This window comes from Geotrypetes seraphini, chromosome 7 (genome assembly GCF_902459505.1).
Source record: "Geotrypetes seraphini chromosome 7, aGeoSer1.1, whole genome shotgun sequence".
Taxonomy (NCBI): domain Eukaryota; kingdom Metazoa; phylum Chordata; class Amphibia; order Gymnophiona; family Dermophiidae; genus Geotrypetes; species Geotrypetes seraphini.
The window spans coordinates 111499975-111524450 of NC_047090.1; the positions used below are offsets into that span (position 1 = coordinate 111499975).

The 24476-nt window shown below is 41.5% G+C and overlaps 1 protein-coding gene across 7 annotated transcripts in view; it reads right to left on the bottom strand.

The window, feature by feature from the left end:
* Positions 1-24476, bottom strand: part of DPF3 (double PHD fingers 3) — a 419567-nt gene that overhangs the window by 347757 nt on the left and 47334 nt on the right. Inside the window, exon 2 of one of the 7 annotated variants that reach the window (XM_033952011.1) lies at positions 7642-8031. The exons of the other annotated variants lie outside the window; for them this stretch is intronic. The gene's annotated coding sequence lies outside the window, so the exon portion shown is untranslated. The remainder of the gene's footprint in view (positions 1-7641; positions 8032-24476) is intronic. 7 annotated transcript variants of the gene reach the window in all.

Consider the following 24476-nt stretch of genomic DNA (forward strand, 5'->3'; position numbering starts at 1 on the left):
TTTGGCAGAAGAAACACGAGTTTGATGTTGGTTAGTCAAGAATGACATGGGGAAAAAATATGTCCCCGTCTCCACCCCATCCCTGCGAGCTCGGTCCCCGTCCTGTCCCTGCAAACCATCTGATCCCAACCACACAAACCATCACCCTTCTGTGTTCCTATTTTCCCCATTTCTAATATCTCCCCTCTGTATCTGTATACTCCCTCCTGTGTCCAGCATTGCCCCCCCCCCAAGTGTCCATATACCATCCCCATGTATCTCTCCTTTATGTCTCTGTCCCTATGCCCCCTGCACATAATCCCCTCCCATGCATCTCTCCTTTATGTCTCTGTCCCTATGCCCCCTGCACATAATCCCCTCCCATGTATCTCTCCTTTATGTCTCTGTCCCTATGCCCCCTGCACAGAATCATGTATCTCCCTTTATATCTGTCCCTATGCCCCTGCACATAATCCCCTCCCATGTATCTCTTTTATGTCTCTGTCCCTACGCCCCCTGCACATAATCCCCCCCATGTATCTCTCCTTTATGTCTCTGTCCCTATGCCCCCTGCACATAATCCCCCCATGTATCTCTCCTTTATGTCTCTGTCCCTATGCCCCCTGCACAGAATTCCCCCATGTATCTCCCTTTATATCTGTCCCTATGCCTCCTGCAAATAATCCCCTCCCATGTATCTCTCCTTTATGTCTCTGTCCCTACGCCCCCTGCACGTAATCCCCCCCATGTATCTCTCCTTTATGTCTCTATCCCTATGCCCCCTGCACATAATCCCCTCCCATGTATCTCTCCTTTATGTCTCTGTCCCTATGCCCCCTGCACATAATCCCCTCCCATGTATCTCTCCTTTATGTCTCTGTCCCTATGGCCCCTGCACATAATCCCCTCATGTATCTCTGCTTTATGTCTCTGTCCATCTCTGTCCCTATGCCCCCTGCACATAATCCCCTCCCATGTATCTCTCCTTTATGTCTCTGTCCCTATGCCCCCTGCACATAATCCCCCCATGTATCTCTCCTTTATGTCTGTGTCCCTATGCCCCCTGCACAGAATTCCTTCCATGTATCTCTCCTTTATATGTGTCCCTATGCCCCCATGTCCCTATTCCCCTCTGTTATGTTACCTTCCTGTGTCCAGATTTCCCCTCTCTTCCTTACCAATGTGTCTCTCTCCAACCCCCATCTAGCTTATCTCCCTCTTTCTTCCCCCTCTTCCAGCATCTGGCTTACCTGCCTGTCCACCCCTTTCTCAATATTTGTCTCCCTCGTCATCCACTTGGCCCAGCATCTCTTTCCCTTTCACTCCCTCCTTGCTATGAGAGAACACACGCAGTCACGGATCGTGAGGTCCAGTGGCGTCTGATCGCCACATCCTGCCATTCTCCTCCCTCCTTTTCACCTTGTGTGGCGAATTTAATTGTTCTCCCAGCGGCACATACGCTTTCAAAAAGTCACGCACGTGCAGCTGCTTCAGTTGAATCTTCTCCTCTGACGCACCTTCCTGTTTCCGGTTGTGTCCGAGGAGGATTCAACTGAAGCAATCGTGCCTGTGGGCAGCTTGTTGAAAGTGTGCATGCCGCTGGGAGAACAACAATTAAATTCGCTACATAAGTTGAGGGGGAGGGAGGGAAATGGCAGGATACAGTGATTGCGCGGCAGGGGACTCCTGGACCACGTGATAAGTGTCCGCACGTCGTGTTCCCTTCACTGCAGAGACAAGACCAAACACTGCTCCACGGGGCGGTGAATGGCTTTGTCCCTGTTCCTACGGTGACTACTATTTTCTCGCTCCCAATTTCAGCGGGGTACCCGTGGCTCCCCACAGCTAGCCGCGGGTATCAACCACCATGTCATTTTCTATTGGTTAGTCTTACATCATTGCTGTGTGCTGTACAGTTATCACACAGCATTACAATGTGCCTCCTACGCCTTCTCATCAGATTGTCATACTTCTGCAACCATTAAATCCACAGTGTTGCCGTCACCCACGCGTTTTTATCGCTTTCATATTCAACAGGCAGGCGTTTAATGTTTTTGAAGCACCAAAGATTTCGATTCTTCCCAATCACCAGTGGCTCAAGCTTTTCACTACCATCCATATTGCAACTGAGCAGCAATGTAAATCGTTCTTTTGGCACCTTGAAGCCAACAGTTTTGCTGCATTTGAAAGCCAATGTTCCATCAGAGATGGCACGCCAGTACAGGTAAACGCTGCATGGTTCATATCCACCAATGACTGATGGCAACACTTCCATGACCCATCTTTCTGTACCAAACTCACCTGCATCTTTTATATCACCATGCTGCTTCTTAAATTTTATGCAATTACAAATTTTCCACCTCTCTAGCCATCCGTTTGTTGCTTTGAAGTCTTCTACGCCCAGTTCTTTGGATAGCTGTGCTGCTTTCTCCATCAGCAGAGGCCCACTGATTGGCAGTTGATGACTTCGAGCTTCAGCAAACCGTCGCAGCAACGCCTGTTCAACATTTCCAGTCTTCCCAATTCTTTTCCATTTTCTGGTAGGATTGCTGTTGTTTTGCCAGTCTTTCAATATGGCTTGCTTTTTTTTTTTTTTGTAAATCCAAGAAATCTGGCTAGGATGAACGCTGTAATGTTTTGAAATGGAGACTTGACTCTCCCTTTGGTCAAGTATCTATAAAGACATCGACACGTTCAGCCAAAGACAATGATTTTTGTCCACACAGAGCCATGGTACATGGTACAAGTTTGAACACCTGGCCAGGCCTAGACTGCTGAACCAAAACACATGGCTCATCCACGTGAGAACACGATTGCTTTTAACCAGAGTGAATGTAATGTGAACGAATAGAGGTGGGACCTATAACATCAGTGGGCATAAGCGGATTGTGTGCTTATCAGAATTGCAATTATCCAGAGTTTACATCCATTGACTTTAATGTTTTAAAAAAACCAAACACAAACAGGGCCATGGTGGTAGGCTGCGGCTAACCGAAGCGTGTGCTTAACAGACATGCACTTAGATGGAGTCGACTGTATATTTTTTTTTTTTTTTTAAACCCAAAAAAAAAAAAAAAAAAAAACTCCTGAGAAACATTTATCAATTTTAAAAAAAAAAAAAAGACATTTAAAAAAAGCAACTTAAATATGGCTAAACTTTGTGAAAAATATTGCATAGTCCCTTTCTACTGACCTTATAGTACACAAAACTTTCAAAAATGTAAATTGCCCAAATTTTCCAATCCAAATTTTTATAGCCTTTATCTCTGTTACTGTAACTCGTCTTTTGGTGTTTCTGTCTCTCAGCAGGTTACATATAGAGAAGAAAAGAAAATTATGGATAAGAGTAGAAAAAGATGCCAGGTAGGATGGAACCTAGGGAAGAGGGAAAGTGGTTGCGACTTGTATACTGTCTTTTTGTAGTAAAACAACCACACAAAGTAGTTTAATACAAGAACCTACACAATGTAAGAGTGGGGGGCCATAAATATATAAAGGAAAAGAAGAAAATATTACAGGAAATTTTTTTTTTTTTAAGTAAAATGAGAATGGAAAGAGAAAAGAGCTTCTAAAATGCAGAGAACAAATGGACTGTACTGAGGGGAAGGACAAGGTAAGTGGAAAAGAAAAGTAAAAAAGAAAGAAAGGAGGCATAAAACTGAAAAGTGCTAAAAAAAAAAAAACCTATTTCATTCTTAATATAAAAAATATGTTTACATAAAAGTAACTTTAAAAATGCACACTCATTTATACAAATGTACAGTTAATTTTCAGAATTTCCTAACCCTTGCCACAGATTCTACACCTGAGCCAATTTCAATCACACATACATCAAACATCAAAGTTACAGAGACAGAGTCATGGGCAAGAAGAATTATGCTGAAGATCCCATAGATGAAAAATCACAGAGGAACGTTAACTTAATAAAGCTGTGACAAGAAAGCTCAGTCAACAGAAACATAACAAAGTACTAGGTCTGGACCGGGTATCAAATTAATAGCTAAATCATCCATCAAAATGCCAATTAATTTTCTTCAAAGGAGGGAGGGTTGCGAAGAAGGTCAGCTAGCCTGATGGTTCAATACAAGAGATCTGGGTTCAGTCTGCAAATCCAGCTTCTGTGTTATTAGCTGTCCATACTGGGACCTTTCCAGAGTGAGGGTAGGTGGAAATGTGATGTATGTAAGTATTTTATACTATACACGGATCCACAAAGAATGAACACACACATTGGAACTTACTGTACTTCAAAGTATAAACTTGTACTATTAGGGATATTCTGAGAGTCTGTTTTACAAAGGCAGCTATGTTGTCTTCCAAAATAGGCATCTTTTTGGAAATTCTACCCAGGCGTCCTGTTATAAAAGTAAGTTTATAATGTGTAGGGGGAAATTTTCTCTTTTTCCCCCATTTCAGTTAGTTATTTTTTTAGCATGTGTTATCAAATGGTATACACCAACACAAAATATCACACATGAACAGGCCCTTTTACTAAAGTGCAATAAAGTCTTTACTGCATGCTAGGCCCAGATTTTAATGTGGCCCAACCACTCTGTGAGGAAGAAGTTTGAAACGTGATTGCGTAATGAGGGGTGTGCTGCATCAAAAAGCTAAGTCACCTATTTGACGAATACGAGAACTATTTATGAACTAGTTAATATTATAATTAAAAATTGCAACTAAAATAAGCTAAAGCACTTAGAGGGTGTGAAAAAAATGCACAAGGATCAATGAAGAATGGAGCCACTTTGACTTTTTGCCATAAGTGCAATTTGAGGATCTTTAACAAATACAGGGATGACTCAATCAATTTCTAGCTCTTGGAATGATTGTCTAATTTCGTAGCCTTTTTAATCTTGATTTGTAGTATTACAAATTTTTTTAAATTGCCTTTTATTTACATCAAAGAACAAACTTTGAAAAAAGAAACACTTATCTTAATGGAGAAAATACAAAATAATATCAAGTATCATTTACTATAATATAATCCACAACTTGTCGGAGGGAGAGAAAACCTGTCACAACCAAGGGAAGTTGGAATTCAAGAAAAAAACAATGAAATACGGAGCCTGTTTATCAAAATTATAAGCAACCAGATTTCTAGACATTTACATACTATTGGGATTTCTTGAAGCTGCTTTGCCTTCCAAAAAGAACTGTAATTGATTAAGTTCATAGAACACAATGATTATTTTGATAGGAAATACAACATTTACATGGAAAGCATAGTTGGAAGGTTGCCCCCAGATCCAAAACTGTTTAACGAAAGGTTAAAAACTTCTTTCATCTAGATTGTGTCCATTTAGAAACATCAGGAAATATTGCAATTTTAGAGCCAAAAATTCAACTTTGTCAGTTCTCTAAAATAATTGAAGAATTGCTTCTTTGTCTTAAAGAAAAACAAAGGTCACTAATAGAGTGGCTCTGACAGTAACTTCCATTTGAGAGGATTCTAAAATTCCTATAAGGTCTAATCCAGGTGGTTCTTCTGCTACTGCTTCATCTTTAATCTGATTCACATAATTAATATACGGGTAGTTTCTGAAGTGGCTGAATATTTGTTTCTGTATATTTCAGAACTGAAATCAACAAAAATTGTTGAAACATATCCTTGGGAGAACATAATCTAGACCAGTTGTTCCCAACCCTGTCCTGGAGGACCACCAGGCCAATCGGGTTTTCAGGCTAGCCCTAATGAATATGCATGAGAGAGATTTGCATATAATGGAAGTGACAGATATGCAAATCTGCTCCATGCATATTCATGGAAGTGACAGATATGCAAATCTGCTCCATGCATATTCATTAGGACGATCCTGAAAACCCAATTGGCCTGGTGGTCCTCCAGGACAGGGTTAGGAATAGAGAGTTGCGCGGGGACAGAAATCCCACCCGTCCCCGCCAAAGTCCCACCCGTCCCTATAAACTTCAGAAATAGTTATTTCATTTAATTATGCTTCTGAATTAAAGGCTCTGGTAAGAAACCCATTTACAAATAAGCAAAAATACTTTATTAATTGGGAAATATTAATTGGGAAGAATACATACTTTGTAAACGGGTTTCTACCAGAGCCTCTAATGTTTATAAATTTTTATCAACACAACTAATATACTACTTTATCCTGAAGCAAAAAAAAAAAAGAAATAGAATTCTTTTCCTACCTTTGTTGCCTGGTTTCTGCTTTCCTCATGTTCTCATTCAATTCCTTCCATCCACTGTCTCTCTTCCTTCTGCATCTTCCATTTGCTCTGTTACTGTGCCTCCCCCTTTCTCCCCCCCTTCCAAATTGGTCTGGCACCCATCTTCTTCCCTCCGCTCCCCCCATAGACTGGCATCTGTCTTCTTCCCTGCCAGCGTCTTCTCCCTACTCTCTCTTCCCCATTTCCTTTCAGCGTCCTTCTCCCCCCCAACTTCCCCATGTCCTGTCAGCGTCCTTCTCCCCCTCTATCTTCCACATGTGCTTTCAGTGTCCTTATCCCCCCTCTGCTTCCCCATGTCCTTTCAGCGTCCTTCTCCACCACCACCACCCCCGTCTTCCCCATGTCCTTTCAGCGTCCTTCTCCACCCCTTTGTCTTCCCCATGTGCTTTCAGCGTCCTTCTCCCTCCTCTGTCTTCCACAAGTGCTTTCAGAGTCCTTCCCCCCCTGGCCCGTCTTCCCCATGGCCTTTCAGCATCCTTCTCCACCCCTTTGGTCTTCCCCAGTGCTTTCAGTGTCCTTTTCCCCCCTCCTTCTCTCCCGCCCTGGGTGCAGCATAGCCGGCCAGGTCCCTTTACTTTAGTGGCGCTTCCCCTACCGACCGACAACAGCCCCGGTCCGACAAACCTCCCTGCCCTTAACCGCAAATCTAAATTACCTTTTTACAGCTGCTGTAAGAAGGTAATTTAGATTCGCAGCTACAGGGCAGGGAGGTTTGTCGGACCGGGGCTGTTGTCAGTCGGGGAAGCGCCACAAAAGTAAGGGGACCTGGCCGGCTGTGCTGCACCTGGGGTGGACTGCCCCCCTCTCTTGGTAGCCACTCGAGCCGCGAGGCTACTCTCCTTCTTCTTACCTGCCCTGCCTGCAGCACAGAGCCGAACGGAAGTCTTCCCGACGTCAGCGCTGACGTCGGAGGGAAGGGAGGGCTTAAACAAAGCTTAAACAAAGCCCTCCCTCCCTCCGACGTCAGCATTGACGTCGGGAAGACTTCCGTTCGGCTCTGTGCTGCAAGCAGAGCAGGTAGGGAGAAGAAGAGCCGCGCGACTGAGTACATCCAGCCCCGCAGGAACCCCGCGACCCTCGGAAGCATCCCCACGGGATCCCCGCAACCCTTGGGGGCATCCCCACGGGATTCCCACGACCCGAAGGGGGAACCCGCGGGATGCCCGCGGGTCCCACGGGATTCCCATCGTCCCCGTTCAGCTCTCTAGTTGGGAACCACTAGTCTAGAGACTGAAAAAATTAAGAAATTTCAAGTTAAAATTACGATTTGCATTCTCCAAATTTTCAATTTTCCTTTATTAGTAAGTTTTTATCCCTTAGCTGTTGGCCGGATTGAAATTTCACTTCAGAAACCGACTTTTCAATTAGATCTATTCTCACCAATTGCTGCTGAATTTTGTCCTCCAAAATTTTTATCTGTTTAGAAGAGTCTATGATAGGAGTAATAAACTGGGAACATACCTGGTGCAGGCTTTCGATGGCACCCCATGGAGCGCCCATGTCCACTACTGCCGGCTTAATCAATGGCTTGGGAAGTGGAATAGAGGAAATTTCTGCAGTCGGAATCAAGCTGGAATTTAAATTTTCTTCAACACCTTGGGACACCATCTGTGAGCCAGATCCTCCACGTCGGAGTGTCTCCATCAAGATGCTTGTCTCAGCTGGAACTTCTTCCGGGGTCAAAGGGGAAGCCGGTAACACCATTGGGGAAATCACTCCTGACGCCTCCCGCTGCAGTGTCGAAACTTCCAACAATCCATTGGGTCTTGCAGGGGTTCCTGGTCCCAGCTTTTGGAGAGCGCCGGATGATGCCAGTAAGTGCCGGTTGTTCAGCACAAACCTGTGGTCTCCCTTTTTTTTTTTTTAACATTGAAGGGAAAGAAGAAAAATGGAGACCCAGTCAGACCCTCTATCATCTGAGGGAGGGTGAGGCAGGAACCTGGGGGGGGGGAGGCAGGTATAACCCCTAAAGCCGGCACCATTCAGCCGGACACCCTGTCTCACTGAAGAGAAAAACTCAACAGGAGAAAATAAGGTTCCAGTCACAGCCAGAATCCAGGAGCTAGGTGATTAGCGACCATCACCTGCTGGGAGATAGAGCATACTGAAGATACAGGACGAGTGCCAGCCAATAGGACCACTTGTTAATCAGTTTCTCTATCTCCACCTGCTGGTAGATGTGTGCTATCCCACTAGTCTCTGGATTCATCTGCTGCTTTTGCTAAGGAAAAATGGTTAAGGGACTGGAGGAGTTTCCGTACAATGAGAGGCTAAAGAAACTGGGCCTCTTCTCCCTTGAAAAGAGGAGACAGAGGGGACATGATCGAAACATTCAAGATATTGAAGGGAATTGACTTAGTAGAGAAAGAGAGACTGATCACCCTCTCCAAGGTGAAGAGAACGAGAGGGCACTCGCTAAAGTTAGAAGGGAAAAGATTCCATACAAGCGAAAGGAAGTTCTTCTTCACTCAGAAAGTGGTAGAAATCTGGAATGCTCTTCCAGAGGCTGTTATAGGGGAAAGCACTCTTCAGGGATTCAAGGAAAGTTTGGATAAGTTCCTGCTGGAACAGAACATACACAGGTAAGGCTAGACTCAAATAGGGCACTGGTCTTTGACCTAAGGGCCACCGAGTGAGCGGACTGCTGGGCACGATGGACTGCTGGTCTGACCCAGCAGCGGCAAATCTTATGTTCTTATGTCAACTGCGCTTTAAGGCTTAATACTCTTTAGTTTAATAGGCCACTAAATTTATGAAATCATGCACACCAATATAAAATAAAACTATATATATCCTTCATAAATGCACCCTTTTACTAGGCTATGATAAAAAGTGGTCTCAACAGGTGCTTACACATGTCATTCGCATGCACTAAGGTCATTTTTTTCCATGTAGGTAAAATGACCAATTTTTCTATTTCCAGCATTAATAGCCACACACAGATTTTTCCATTAATGCATGAGCCCCTATCACTACCTATTTTGCAGGCAGTAAGGTGTCAAAAGGTTGAAGAACACTGCACTAGCAGTTAACATGGACACCTTAGCAAATAGGGATGAATTTGTAACATATTTTGGGCATGTAAAAGCCTTTTTATGCACATAAGTGAGCTTTTATAAAAATTCCCCAAGGATTTACATGCAGCGAGAAGTCGTGTGTTTACACGATCCTAGTGTAGGCATGCTTTGGGCAAAACACAGGTAGAGTCACGGTTTGTGCATGTAAATGTCCATGTTTTAATCCAAGTCTGATTTCTGTAACTGTGCCTCTAATATTTTATAAAGGTACATGAGGCTATTTTACTAAAGCCCGTTAAGCCTTTAATGCATGGTTAGTGCACAGTAACAGGCCAGTGCATAAATGGATTAAAACATTTTGTAGCAGTTTGGCTGTAATTGTATTTTAAAATGCACATTGTTTATTCAGAATTTTTGGCAGAGGGCTTGTGAGATGGGCAGAGAGTAGGCATGTTATACAATGGGCTTTTATCATTTAGTATGAACTCATTTATTTGAAGTGCGTTAAGGTCCTAATGCTGCTTGATGAATTCCCCCCTATGTATCTTTGCAAAGTAGGTCAAAACCACGCACCTTCTTGCCCTCTTAACCTAGACAGACCATTATAAAATTACACCTTTACACATGTGCATTAATTTCTACATTTACAGTTAATGCAGAATGAGTTATCACATAAGCAGAGACTGCACCCTACAGCTAATATGCAATTAGTTTCTGTGCATTAACTATTAATACAGCAGATACGATGCAATTAATGGTGCTATAGTAGGTGTAGTTATCTGCAATGCAGATAATATGGAGGTAATGTTTTTAATATATGTTAACTGTATGGAAAGATGCTGGGGATTCAGTTAAACTTCTTCAGAAGTCTGTCATACAACCCCTCCCCCTACACCCACCCCCCACCACACACACACCCACACACTATATTCTAGAGTAATTGTGCACTGACTGAAGGGGACAGATGACCCTACACTCAAACATTCCAGGTTCTTGTCCAATGGAAGGCATTTGGTTGAAAGAGCAGCAGATGGTGATGTGGGTGATTGGATGTGGTGGAGTGGAACAGGAAGCAATGAGGTGTGTGTGCATACATCTGTGCGTGAAAGGTAGGAGCTCTAGAGAGAAGCACAGAAAAATGAAAAAGGGCGAGTCAAAAAACACAGAAAGGAGGTCTACAAAGTGAATGAAGAAAAAAAATTGTTCAGAAACACTGTCTTTGCAGTTTAAACATGGGAAGGGCAATTCTACAAACTGGGGGCCAGTTATTCAGAAGGATTTGGAAAACTCTAGTGAGCTAGACAGCCACAGATATTCAATAGCACTTAACCAGGTAGTGCCACTAAATGTCAGCTGTTAACTGGCCATTCCTTAACCAGTTACGTCAAGGGGGGTCTGGAGGCAGAGTAACAACTTAACCAGTTAGTGATGATAGTCAGTCCACTAAGACAAACAGTTAAAACCAAAAAAATAACTGCCCTAACTTTATCTGCTAAATTAACCGGTCTGTATCAGCCAGTGCTGTGGGTGATCACAGATAGTGGCATAGCGAGGGAGGTTGGCGCTCAGAGCCATAGTGCCCAGCATCATTTTACCGTGCATCCCCTCCTACTCTTCCCCGCCACACTGTTCGTCCCCTGCCCCTGTGTGCCTCTTGTTGTTTGCTGGTGCGAGCAGAATCTTCCATTTGCTGCTCATGCCGGCCTCTGCTCCCTTCTGACGTCATATCCTGGTTCTGCAACCAGGAAATCACCGAGTGGATAGAAGAGAATAGTGGAAGGGGTAGGAGGTTCCCCGAGTCAACTTGATTCTTTGAAAAGCAGTTAAGTGAAGGACTGAGTGGCTGCGATTGAACCCCAGAGATTGTGATCCTCTAACCCAGTGGTTCCCAACCATCTCCTCGAGGACCACCAGGAAGTTGCATCAGAGATGACCTTTACGGCAGCCATATGCAACTACAATGCTCCGGCTGCTGTAAGAAGGTAATTTAGACTCGCGGCCACAGGGGAGGGAGGTTTGTCGGACTGGGCCTGTTGTCGGTCAGTCGGGCGGGCGGGTGGGGGAAGGGGGAAGCGCCACGAAGGTAAGGGGAATCATAAGAATAGCCTTACTGGATCAGACCAATGGTCCATCTAACCCAATAGCCCGTTCTCACAGTGGCCAATCCAGGTCACTAGTACCTGGCCAAAACCCAAGGAATAGCAATATTCCATGCTACCGATCCAGGGCAAGCAGTGGCTTCCTCCAATGTCTCTCAATAACAAGACTAGGGACTTTACCTCCAGGAAATTGGCCAAACCTTCTTAAAACCAGCTACGCTATCTGCACTTACCACAACCTCTGGCATCTCTTAATAATAAATATAATGCAATATGCTAAACTCCACTCAATCGGAGAAGTGCATCTAACGTTCAGACAACATTATACAGTTTCTTTACTGTTCAGGAAAAAAAGGCCTCAGAATTGGAGCCTACGCACAGTCGTGTCATAGACTGAGGTGATCAGCGTAGACTCTTAATAATAATAATAATAATAATAAATATTACTATAGACACAGAATGGGGAAAAAAATCCCTAGTAGATGACATCTTAAATGTCCCATGATACTTTATAAATCACACAATGTTCCATTCATATAGTGGAAAGACTGTTTAAGTCTTGAAATGGAACAAGATGAGTGATCCCAGTGTCATTCATTTGCTTCTTTCATTTAGAATCGGTTTCTCAAGTAGCAAATACTACACAAAATTTATCTGAAAGATTCCAACAGGACAAAACGTTGAGAGAGAGCTAAGTATCGCTCCCAATTTGATTTGGGCATGAAGGCACCAGCCTGTTATTTTATAGAAGGAAAACAAACAGTCTGGGTTTCTTTCCTTTTACTTCAAACTCAGAATGATTCTGCTCATTCTGTGACTTTTTTCCTCTACTCAATTATCTTTCTTATTGGGTTCTCTTTCCTTCAGGCTCTTCAGCTCCAGTGTCTGCAGTGGCAGGCTGCGATAGGGCTGTAGGCTACACTGCAGCCATTTTGACAGGGCAATTCATTTCCTTCTTCTGTCTTTACCCTTGAGGACAATGTCTCCTCACACCTCCTTTGCCATTCTAGCAATGTACAACCATATCTCAGTGCCTTCATTCAGTACACTTTTCAGCAATGGACTCCGTTTCATCCTGCAGTCAAAGTATATTCTCTCACAAAGCAACAAGCGCCATCACCAGATGTCTCCAATCCTTGTAAAAGAGAAAATGGCAGAAACACAGTCCCAAGAGCAAGGAAGAGCTACATACAGCAACAAAGCCAAGTGAATAGAAAGAGAATCCAGCAAACAAGAACATCAATTACCAAGCGCAGCAAGCAAAATAAATCTAATTGGGGCAAAACAGAAAGCCCGTTAAGCATTTCATGCAAGGTACTCCAAGAGTCAAATGTTGAAAGTAAGATGCCAATAACAGCAGCAACATTCCCCAACCCTGCACAAACAGGCCAGTCTTTAACTGTGAGCTTGCACTTGTGAGCTCTTTGCATTTGTAAATGTAGGGTTAACTGACAGTTTTGGAACTTACCCGCATAAACACCCTAGATGCCAAGCTACAACGGTGCACCTAACTACTATAGTATGCATGTGCAAGGGAGCAGCATGGGTGGGACACATGTGCTCAACTACCATCAGTTGCATGCATTGCATGGCTCACTTAGGCATGCCCATTTGTACCTGGCATTGACCTGGCATACATGGGCTCGCCTACAGGCTTTATAGAACTCTTTCTAAAACAGTGCTAGTGGCAAACCCACAGACAGCCCATCACCAGTTTTATCAGACTTCAAAAGCTATTTCTTATTGCGAAATTATGGAAAAATTATGAACTAGTTCAAAAATCGGGAATGTCAATTCAGAACATGTGGAAACAAACTTGAAATTACACAGGTCAGTTACATCACATTTAAATATATGTGCTGTACCTATTTATTTAAAAAAATCTCAATCCTGCTTATCAACTAAGCGGGTACCAGTTTAATACCTACATAAAAGTAACAAACATTACAAATTAATGCATTATCCAGTAAAAACATCAGTAAACATCATCACCCTATCTTCAAATGATATAGAGATGTACCTACAGTGCATACGGTGGCATGCACACACAGCTGCAGGAAGAGTTAGAAGAAAACACTTGTAGAAAAGTGTAAAATCTAAAGTGGGAAAGCTGATGGTTTTCTTATATGGTTTTTCACAGGTGGGACAGCAAAATCAAGGAAAGTAAGGTAATTATATCAAAGAGATTATTATAGCTGCATTGTGCTGCACTATTTTTAGTTTGGTGTTTAGATTTTAAATGGTTCTCATTTTATTATTTGTGTACAGTCCTATTTTGATTTTATGCAAATGTATTTTTTTTAATGTAAAATGTTTTGTTTAATTTATAGACTCTTGAAGAAGGTACTGTTTAGGACTGAACCGCTAGCAACGTTGAGTTGTGTCTTATCATCCACCAATAAAAGATCCCAGACAGAAACATCTCACAGACCCCCCCCCCCCCACTGTTTTTGTGTGTTTGGCATCTTCACGGGGACCTTGTGTCACTTTTAGTGGAAGGAGAGAGATCCAATTACTTCTCCAATATCCCCCATCATACTTTCATGCACCCCAGTAGCCTTGCACCTCTACCAAAGTCTTAGGGGTCACTCTGGACTCGTCACTATCCTTTACAGCCCAGATCTCTACATTCTTTCAGCGATCATTTTACAAACTATGACTCATTCACTCAATACATTCCCTTCTACAACCCACAGCCTTTAATGTACTCATTCACTCCTTAGCTATCAGTCATATTGATTATTGTAACTCCCTCTACAGAGGAATCAAATTCAAAGATTGCAAATGACTCCAGATCATAGAGAATGGCATGTTGACAGAATTTGTCACAATCCCCATTCCTGCAGATAACCAGGGGAAACCATCCTTTGTCATTCTTTAGCGTATCTCAACCTCAGTTCTTCTACACCAGCATTCTTCAATGCAAGGCTTGAGGGTCAGTGGTTGTGCCCATTTCATACTCTGATTCTTCCCTCTTTCCTTAAAATAATGATATAGGGTTGGATTCCCACAGTTATCCGCAGGGATGGGGAAGGTGACAAATTCTGTCACCGTGTTATTCTCTACATAACGCCACTATTAAAAATTAATCACTGGACACCGCAAATACGTTCACATAACTCCTCTACTCAAAGCAGCTCAATGGCTTCCTGTTTCCCACCGCATCATCTATAAAATCCTCTTTTCATATTTAAAGGCACATTCTTGTGAGTCTCCATCTTAACCTCAGCAGATTTCTTGCCCCCTACTGTCCACGAAGCACATTAAGATCACAACATCAGAATCTTCTTATCATTCCTTCTTTCCATGAAACAATTCTCAACACCACTCATGGTACCATCTTTTCAGTTCAAGGTCCTGAATTGTGGGAAATCAGCTCCCTTCCTCTCTCCGACTTTTGTCAAATTTAAACTCAGAACTCGAGGCATTTCTCCTTTCTTTCTGATATAGCCAATTCCCTTATTTCATCCCAGGGCCCCTGGCAATTAAGATGTAGAGCCTGCCCTTACACGTTACCTGTTCCTTTCTTTACTATTTACATTTGTAATTCTCCCAAGCACCCACACTGTCTTGTCCAATACTCACACACCCCTCCCTAAAACTCAGAATGATAGCCGCTTAGACCCATTTTGTTTGATAAGTGAGATAGCAATTCCTGTAATAAACTTGGAAACTAGAGATAAGCATGAAAAGCACTTAGATTCCATTATGAAAAAAGCTCTTTACCACAGGGCCTCAAGGCACCTAACTGAAGGCAGCCTACTATAGAACTGCTTTCTGAGAGGGTCCCTAGGCTAAGAAGATAAGCATGTGTTTATTTCAGGCCTATTCTGTAAGGAAAAGTAACCATTTACTTTCCCTTATAGAATACTAGCACAAGTGACCAAAAAAGTGCTTATATTAATGGCACGATCACACTAGCCCTATAACTGGTGTAACTGCCTACATCTAGACCAGTGTCTCTCAAACTATGTGCCACGGAGCAGTGAGGCACCCCGAAGAGATTCCAGGTGTGCTACGAGAGATTCCAGAATTTTACTTTATTTTTATAAAATAATTCCCTTCATATGTATGCACTAGAATAGATCACACTCGCAAAACTTTTACAGCACAGCAAACACATAAATCATGGCTTACGCGAGAAAAAAAAAAATTTCAAGAGTTGTTGAGCCCTTCTGACTGTTTTACCCGTAGACAACATCATCAGTCTTCAGGTAGTCACCTTAAATGTCATACTTGTCAAATATGTGCTAGTACCATGGAACTATCTGAAAGTTTTTTACATCCAGTCACAGGCAGGATATTTCCCATTCGGTTCAACATTACTTGTTTAACAGATTTTGTGGTATATTTAATAATATGCCCCTGTCCGAAGATATATGTGGGCCAAACATCACGGTCCTTAAAAGTAAGGATCACTGAACACAAAAGCTGCTTGAATACCATCAAAATTCAAGCTCCCATTGTTGCCCACTGTTTGGAGTATAACCACACTTTCCAAGATCTAAGGTGTTGCATAGTGGATCATATTCCTGCGAGTTATTTGAACAGACAGCGGTTACTCTTGCGGAGAGAATTGTTTTGGATCTTTACTTTGAAAACTGAAGAACCTGGGGGGTTAAATTCCAGAATAGAATGGCATCATCTGTTGTAATTTGAAGTTTTTACTTTGAATTCCAGGATCAAATTCTGAATTTGCATCATGCACAGCTGTACCCAATCACAGCTGAGGATCTGGAGTTTAGAAGTTAAATAGGTGGGCGTCCTTCATTTCCCATGTTTGAAGAGCCGCTATGTTCTAACCCGGAGCTCTAATGAAAGTATGTTGGGGCTTGCTTTTGTTGGAGAAGGAGAAAAAGATTTTCCATAAAAGCTATGGGGCTCATAATCGAAAGAGAAATACGTCCAAAAACCGGCCTAAGTTGGCACTTGGACGAATATTTCTCAAAAACGACCCATAGAGAGGAGGACCCATGCCCATAAGCCTCTGTAATCACTGCATTGATACTTAAACATGTGCACTCCCCTATACACCCCCAAAACCCTTTTTTACTGGCATATAAGTGGCTCCTGCAGCCATAAGGGCTATTGGGGTGGTAGATAAGTGGGTCTAGGGGATTATGGAGATGGTTTGGAGGGCTCACCGTAACCTATAAGGGAGCTGTAGGGAGGAGAAGACATGGTACCCTTTTTATGAAATTTAAAGCCGTGCCCTGTAAGGTACCCCACTATTTAGGTGCCATGTCTGGGTGTGCAGTCTATCACTTTGTAAACCCTTCCCATGTTCAACAGGGCTTCTTCTAGGTGTTTTGAACTTGGACAGAAAGTTGGACGGAAATGTGGTATAAAGATGGACGATTTAGCGACTTGGACAATCAGATCAGCAGGACATATAATTAGACGATTTTCGAAACAAAAAAAAGTTGACCGTATTTTTCGAAAATGTGTCTTAAGCTGTTTTTTTACTTTGGACGACTTGGCAAGATAGACGTAAACGTACTTAGACGTCCTTTTCGATTATGCCTCTCCACGTAATTTAAGCATTTTCATTATATTTTTTAGGTTTATACCACTGTACATCCTGAGGCAGCTTATTAGAAGCGAAACGCTGGCCATCGTCGATGTGTGGTGTGCCTTTTTCTATTTAAATGAGTATCGCTCCATTATGACCATTTGAGCACTAGTTGCCAATAGGTATTTATTTTCCTGGTGAGTTGTTGGCAAATTGGAAACCCCTTTGCATTGCACAAGGCTTTTTCTTAGTTAAGTATTACACGAGGAGGTTTTTTTCCACCAGTGGTTTAAGTTTATCCCGCTTAGCCTCCCCTTGTTTACAACATTAATAGTTGGTTTGGTGGAGGAGGGGATCTGAGGCTTTTTCTTACCTCATGGTAATTTTCACAGAAAAAAGCCTTTAAGTTGCGTGCTTGGTAGTTTACGTCCGCCATACTCCCAGGAAATACATAAGTATCTTTTAAACAGCTCTGTGTGTTTCACATGATTTATGTGTTTCTAGATGGGCCATCATGTTTCTATGTTTCTCATTTTATTCATTCATTCATTCATTTAGTTTTATATCCTGTCAAGAGAGCTCAGAACGGGTTACAAGTTTACTTACATAGCAAAGCATGTTAAAAAAAAAAAAATATATATATATATAACATGACAAACATGGTATGGTGTGACATAGCATGATGAGCATTGTATGACAAAAACATAGGATGGCAGCTTAGAATGGCAAGACAGGTTGTTCACCCTCTCTAAGGTAGGGAGAACAAGAGGGCACTCTCTAAAGTTAAAAGGGGATAGATTCCATACAAACGTAAGGAAGTTCTTCTTCACCCAGAGAGTAGTAGAAAATTGGAACGCTCTTCTGGAGTCTGTCATAGGGGAAAACACCCTCCAAGGATTCAAGACAAAGTTAGACAAGTTCCTGCTGAACCAGAATGTTAGGGCACTGGTCTTTGACCTAAAGGCTGCCGCGTGAGCGGACTGCTGGGCACGTTGGACCACTGGTCTGACCCAGCAGCGGCAATTCTTATGTTTTTATATACAAGCTTAGCATAGGCATGGCAAAGTCAAAGAACCCAAGGTCAAAAAAGACCCAAAATACTTAGAAAGATACCAATTCAAAAAACCTGTGTATATATAGGGGGTTCTCTCTTATTGAACAAAATTGCTGCATTACCAAAAAAAAAAAAAAAAAAAATATATATATATATACTGTATATATATATATATATATATATATATATATATATAGTTTTGGTTAGTGTTGTGTAGAACTTTTACTGCAGACCTTTCTATTTGCAACCCATTTCTATTAAAAGGCTCATATTTAACTCCCTCCATACACACTGTCCACTGCAGAACCGTTTTAGTTAAATTACATTAACTGGCTTTTCATTCCCCCAAAAATGGCATAAGCGATATCACTACGGCTCTCTGTACCTTGAGACAGCTTCATGTTGTGCGGGAGGTACACCCACAAGCACCATTAAAGTGCGTTCTCATTAGTGATTGCTTAATGACAGCAATTTAGCCAGAATCAGGGTTGATAGATTGCCAGCAAGGTTTATTCTAGCGTATGGCCATCTAATCTGTTTACAGAGATGTGGGTCTGAAAATCTTGTACAAAGTCCATATAAATGTTAGAAAAATAGGGATATTGTAGTGTTGTATATTTCTGTAGTTATTTGACATTTAGCAGTAATCTTACTAATAACACGCTTGTAAAGAATCTAGCTCAGGGGTAGGAACTCTGGTCCTCGAGAGCCGTGTTCCAGTCGGGTTTTCAGGATTTCCCCAATGAATATGCATTGAAAACAGTGCATGTAAATAGATCTCATGCATATTCATTGGGAAAATCCTGAAAACCCAACTGGAATACAGCTCTCGAGGACCGGAGTTCCTTACCCCTGATCTAGCTGCTCCATCCTTGACCAGTTTAGCTTACAGTTTCATTATTCTTAATATACCGCTTAACTGCCTAGATAAACCCAGCAGTTTACAATGAAAAATTACTCATTAAAACCCAAGAAATAGAACTCCATTTTACGATAGGAAAGCCCATTAAAAGAACCATTCCCCCAGTCATAATCCAGAACATAAAAAACAAGATGAAAGTTAAAACAAACAACAACAAAAAAGTTCAGTCTGTCAACCGCATTGTCCTCTTCCCCATGTTTTGACCCTCAGACAGAGGAACCCCCAAAGGCCTGATTGAAAAAAAATGAACTTTCAGACAATTCTTAAAACACGAAAGAGATTGTTCTTCATGAAGTTCCCCCGAGAGCATTCCACTACACGGGGGCTAAATTTTTAAAAACGCTCCAATTGTATATCCTGGACCTCTAGAACTTGGAGTAGTAAGTCTGAGCTTGACCACAGAGCCTGTTTTGGCACACATGGTGTAATAAGGTCACTCAGCATTATAGGTTGTCTGGTGTATATTAACTCATAAATAAGTCATGACCAAAATCTTAAAACATATCCTATATTACAATAGCAACCAATGATGCACAATTTAAAGCGCAGCGACATGCTCGTTATCAACTCACTCCGCTGCGTTTTTGCTTAGTCTGCAACTTGTGGACATTTATGCTCATAAGCTCTGCCAACACCGCGGGCTCCTTTTACGAAGGCGCATTAGGGCCTTAACGTGCGGAATAGCACACACTAGCCGCTACCGCCTCCTCTTGAGCAGGCGGTAGTTTTTCAGCTAGTGCGCGCTACTCCGGTGTGTGCATTAAAAACGCTAGCGCACCTTCGTAAAAGGAGCCCTGCATTTGCATAATCCAGCTGAGTCCTATTGAAAATATACCTCTACCGATATAAATGTTGGAATCAATTATTTCCAAACAACTTTCTAACTATCTAGAGAAGTTTTCTATTCTATTACCATTTCAACATGGATTTAGACCTAATTTTAGTACAGAAACTCTTTTGATATCTTTAATTGCAAAAATTCAAAATTTGCCGTTACAGAATAAATTTGCAGTACTATTACCATTTGACTTGTCTGCCGCATTTGATGCATATGTTGGCTGACATAGGACTAACCCATGTGGTTCTAGATTGGTTTAGTAAATTTCTTTTGCGATGTTCTTACGAGGTATGCTTAGAGGGCCAGGTCTCATCTTTGTGGATACCCAAATGTGGGGTGCCACAAGGTTCTCCTTTGTAACCTATTTTATTTAATATCTATGACATCTTTAAAAAAAAATTCTGTCTTTCGCCTGCAGAATCTATTTTTACCTATGCAGCTGACATTTTTATTTTATTGGAAGTCAAACATGATTTCAGTGACCTGGTTACAGGCATAGATAGCTGTATCTCTAGCTCCAGAGTTGGGCGCATTCCATTCAAATGAAGCTGAATGCTTTAAAAAATAAACAAAAAAACTAAGCTGCTTTGGATCAGACCTAGATTAGTTAATTTCCCTGCTAATATTGCATTGAAATAAAATATTATATTACAACTTGACTTCACTTCTAGAGTTTTGGGTATTATTCTGGATTCCTCTCTCACTTTTAATGACCAGATAAATTCATTAGCAAAGAAATGTTTCTTTAGTTTGCACATGATGAGGAAAGTCAGGGCACTATTTTATCAAGAACATTATTTATTCTAGTACAATCCACTGTGTTGGCCCACTTGGACTATTGTAATTATATTTATTTAGGTATTAAACAGGGCAGTTTAGATAGTCTCCATTTAATACAGAATACAGCAGCCAAACTTATTTTTGGAAAGAGAACGTACGACCATGTTTCCCCATTGCTGAGAAAACTCCACTGGCTTCCAATCCATCATAGGATACAGTTCAAGTGTGCATGTGTGGTTTTCAAACTCCTTTAGGGAATATTTGACTCTGAGTCCCCTTAGTTGGAATTCCTTTAGATCCTGCTATTCAAGAATTAAAATTCACAAATTAGCATTTCCTTCTCTGAAAGGTATTAAATGCACTGGGAAGCTTAGCAAATCTTTTACATTTAAATTGGTGAGAATTTGGAATGGACTTCCAGATTCTCTAAGACTGGTAGATCAATTATTTCAATTTTGAAAAAGTTTAAAAACCTGGTTGTTTTCACAATAGTTCATTTGATTTTAGCTGTCGTATAGTAATTTTAAGCAATTCAACATACTTTTTTCTAACTTTTTCCATCCATCTAATCTAACCAATTTCTGCTTTTATCCCACAGTTTTTACTTATGTTTCATTTTTTTATGAACTGTAAACCGAGTCGAGCTCCTTAGGGAGTAGATTTGGTATATAAAATGAAGATTAGATTAGAAAAATGAGTAGTTGATCAATCCTCACACAGCATGTAACTTCCACAAGGTAATAACCCCACCTAACTGTCCACATGGGCCCATAAAGTTAGCACTTCATTAATCAGTACCCCCAGGTATTTAAAAGAATGTATCAAGGGTAACAATCGCCCAGATAAACATATAGGTTAACTAAGGGTTACACAACCATTAACCTTTTCCTATCGTGTGTCCTGGATGACAGGATATTCCAAAAATGATATAGACAGTGAATAAACAGTCTGTATGGACTAATAAAGAGCCAGGAACACAAAATATTTGAATTTACAGACTTATGACTTATTTACATTATGTTTACAATAGCCGTAAATGATAACGGTGAATAATACAAAGCTTTGCTAAAATAATTACGATTGGAACCAATTTTGTAAAGACGATAGGTCAATGTTGGTTTTCCAAATAAGCAAATGATTGTCTGCATATTCCTGAATCAAACTGACCAGCAAATGAACAAATATGTTAAACAGATTGGATGACAATGGAGACCATTGTGGTACACCATACCCCAGCGATTTGAAACAAAGATATCTGTTGCTCATAAACCACTGCAATTGTGTGATTTTGCAGAAAACTCTTGAACCAAGCCAGCACTGAACCCCCATCCCTAAAGGCTGTGGCTGTACCAATAACAATGTTGGATTTCTAGCGTCAAAAGCGAACACCAAATCCAATCAAGCCACCAATGCCAGATCACCAGAATCCAGGATCCCCTTCAACTCATTCAACACTTCCACTAATGTTGTATCAGTGCTGTACCCCTTCCGGTACACTGTTTGCCTTGAGTTCAATAACAGTTTAGCAGTTACAAATTCTACAAGTTGTTCTGCCATAACCTGTTCAACTAATTTTGCAATCAAAGGCATCAGAAGGAATCATCGTCCTTCTGCCCTGATCTCTGCTAGTTCTCTTCTATTCTGATGAAGAGTTGAAAATCTCACCTATCCAAGCAAATAGTTCTCATGCATATTCATTGGGGAAATTCTGAATATCTGACTAGGTTGTGGCCCTTGATGATCAAGGCTGCCCACCCCTGATCTAAGTCATATCTTTTCTTTCCTCTGACCCACCCCCATCTTCTCCAGTACTAATGTAAACATACTGCCCTGAATTCATGGAAACGGACAAATGAAGGCGAATAAAAAAAAAGACTATATGGCCTACCTAGTCTGCCTAATCATGCCATCTGCTATACCCTCCCCTTCCTAGAGATCCAATGCACTTAGGTTACAAGCTTTCTTGAATTCAGATACACTTTGTCTCCATCGCCTCCACTGGGAGTGAGTGTCTTCACCACCTCTACTGGGAGACTATTCCACGCATCTACCACCTTTTCCATGAAAAAATATTTTCAGAGGTTACTTTTGAATCTATTCCCTTTCACCTTCATCCTATGCCCTTTCAGTCCTTGTACACATTTATGCCAGAGGTTGCCTTCGCTGTTTTTCTCATTTCCTCCAAAGTATACATTTTAAGTCTGTTCCCATACACCTTATGATGAAGGTTGCTAACCATTTCACTAGTCTTCCTCTGGACCAACTCCATCCTGTTTATATCTTTTTGAAGGTGCAGTCTCCAGAATTATACACAATATTCTAAATGAGATCTCACCAGCATATTATACAGGGGCATCAATACCTCCTATTTCCTACTGGCCATTCCTCTTCCTAGGCACCCAAGCATCTTCTAACTTTCGCTGTCCAACTTTTCAACCTATTTGGCCACCTTAAAATTATAATATACTATCATGCCCAAGCCCTGGTTGTCTACCATGCACAATGTTCTTCACTTCCTAAACTGTACCATTACCACAGGTTTTTGCAGCCCAAATGCATGACCTTGCATTTTTTTAGCATTAAATCTTAGCTGCCACATTCCAGACCATTCCTCAAGCTTCACTAAGTCCTTCCTCATGTTATCCACACCATCAAGGGCATCTATTGTAGATTTTGATACCATCCAAAAAGAGGCAAATCTTACCAGCCAGCCCTTCAGCATTATCACTTACAAAAATGTTAAAAGAACAGGCTCAACAACTAAATTTTGATGAAGACCACTGGTAGCATCCCTTTCCTCAGAGCAATCTCCATTGATCACCACCATCTGTCACCTTCCACTCAGCCATTTCCTGACCCAGTGCATCATTTTGGGGCCTATACTGAGGGCACACGTTTATTTATTAGGTAACTGTGTAGAACTGTCATAGGCTTTGCTAAAATTTAAATACACCACATCTAGTGCTCTCCCTCTGTCCAGTTCTCCGGCCACCCAGTCACAGAAATTGATCAGATATGTCTGACAAGACCTGCCTCTAGTGAATCCATGCTGCCTTGAGTCCTCTAATCCAGTATTTCTCAACTTGGTCCTGAAGTACCCCCCTTGTCAGTCAGGTTTTCAGGATGTCCACAATGAATATGCATTAACTTCATTTGCATGCACTGCCTCCACTATATGCAAATTTCTTTCATGCACATTCATTGTGGATATCCTGAAAACCTGACTGGCAAGGGGGTACTCCAGGACCGAGTTGAGAAACACTGCTCTAATCCACTGGATTCCATAAACCTCTATTTTAAAAAAGTGTTTCCTTTAATTTACCAGAGACATCAAATTTACCAGCCTGTAGTTCCCAGTCTCTTACTTATTTCTACTTTCGCCCTTCTCAAGTCCTGTTTCCACTCTTGACTAAAGAAGCATTGAAAAGATCAACCAGCAAAACTGCTAGAACTTTCCTAAGTTCAATCAGTACTCTCAGATGTACGCCATCCAACCCCACCACTTCGTCCACCAATAATCTAGCTAGCTCCTCAAGAACACAGGCCTCTGAAAATTGTTTAGGATTTACCACATCTCCATTTCTATTTGCATTTGTCTTTTGTGATCCTGCTTCCGGCCTTTCAGAACAGCAATATTTGTTAAGAAGTTTGCCTTATCTTTATTCTACATATTCTCCTCCTTTACTTTTGAGTCTCACAGTGCTACTTTTGCATGTCCTCCTATCACCAACATATCTAAATATCTTGTCCCCCTGTTTTACCATGTTAGCTATTTTTTTCTTCCTTTTGCATGTTTGCTTTCCTGACTACTTAATCAGTCTCTCTTACCTTTTCCAGATATTTTGCCTGACTTCCTCTTTCTGTGATCTTTTGTAGTTAAAGAAAGCTAACCTCTTAAACTTACTGTACTTTCTCAGCTACTACTTTTGGAGAACCAAAGTAGCCTTTTCCTCTTCATTTCACTTACTTTCTTTACGAACTGGTTTGTTGCCCTTATAAAAGCTCCTTTCAGGTTTTGCCCACAGCTTTCCAAGGTCACCCAGATGTTCTCATCCAGGATCACAACTCCTTGAT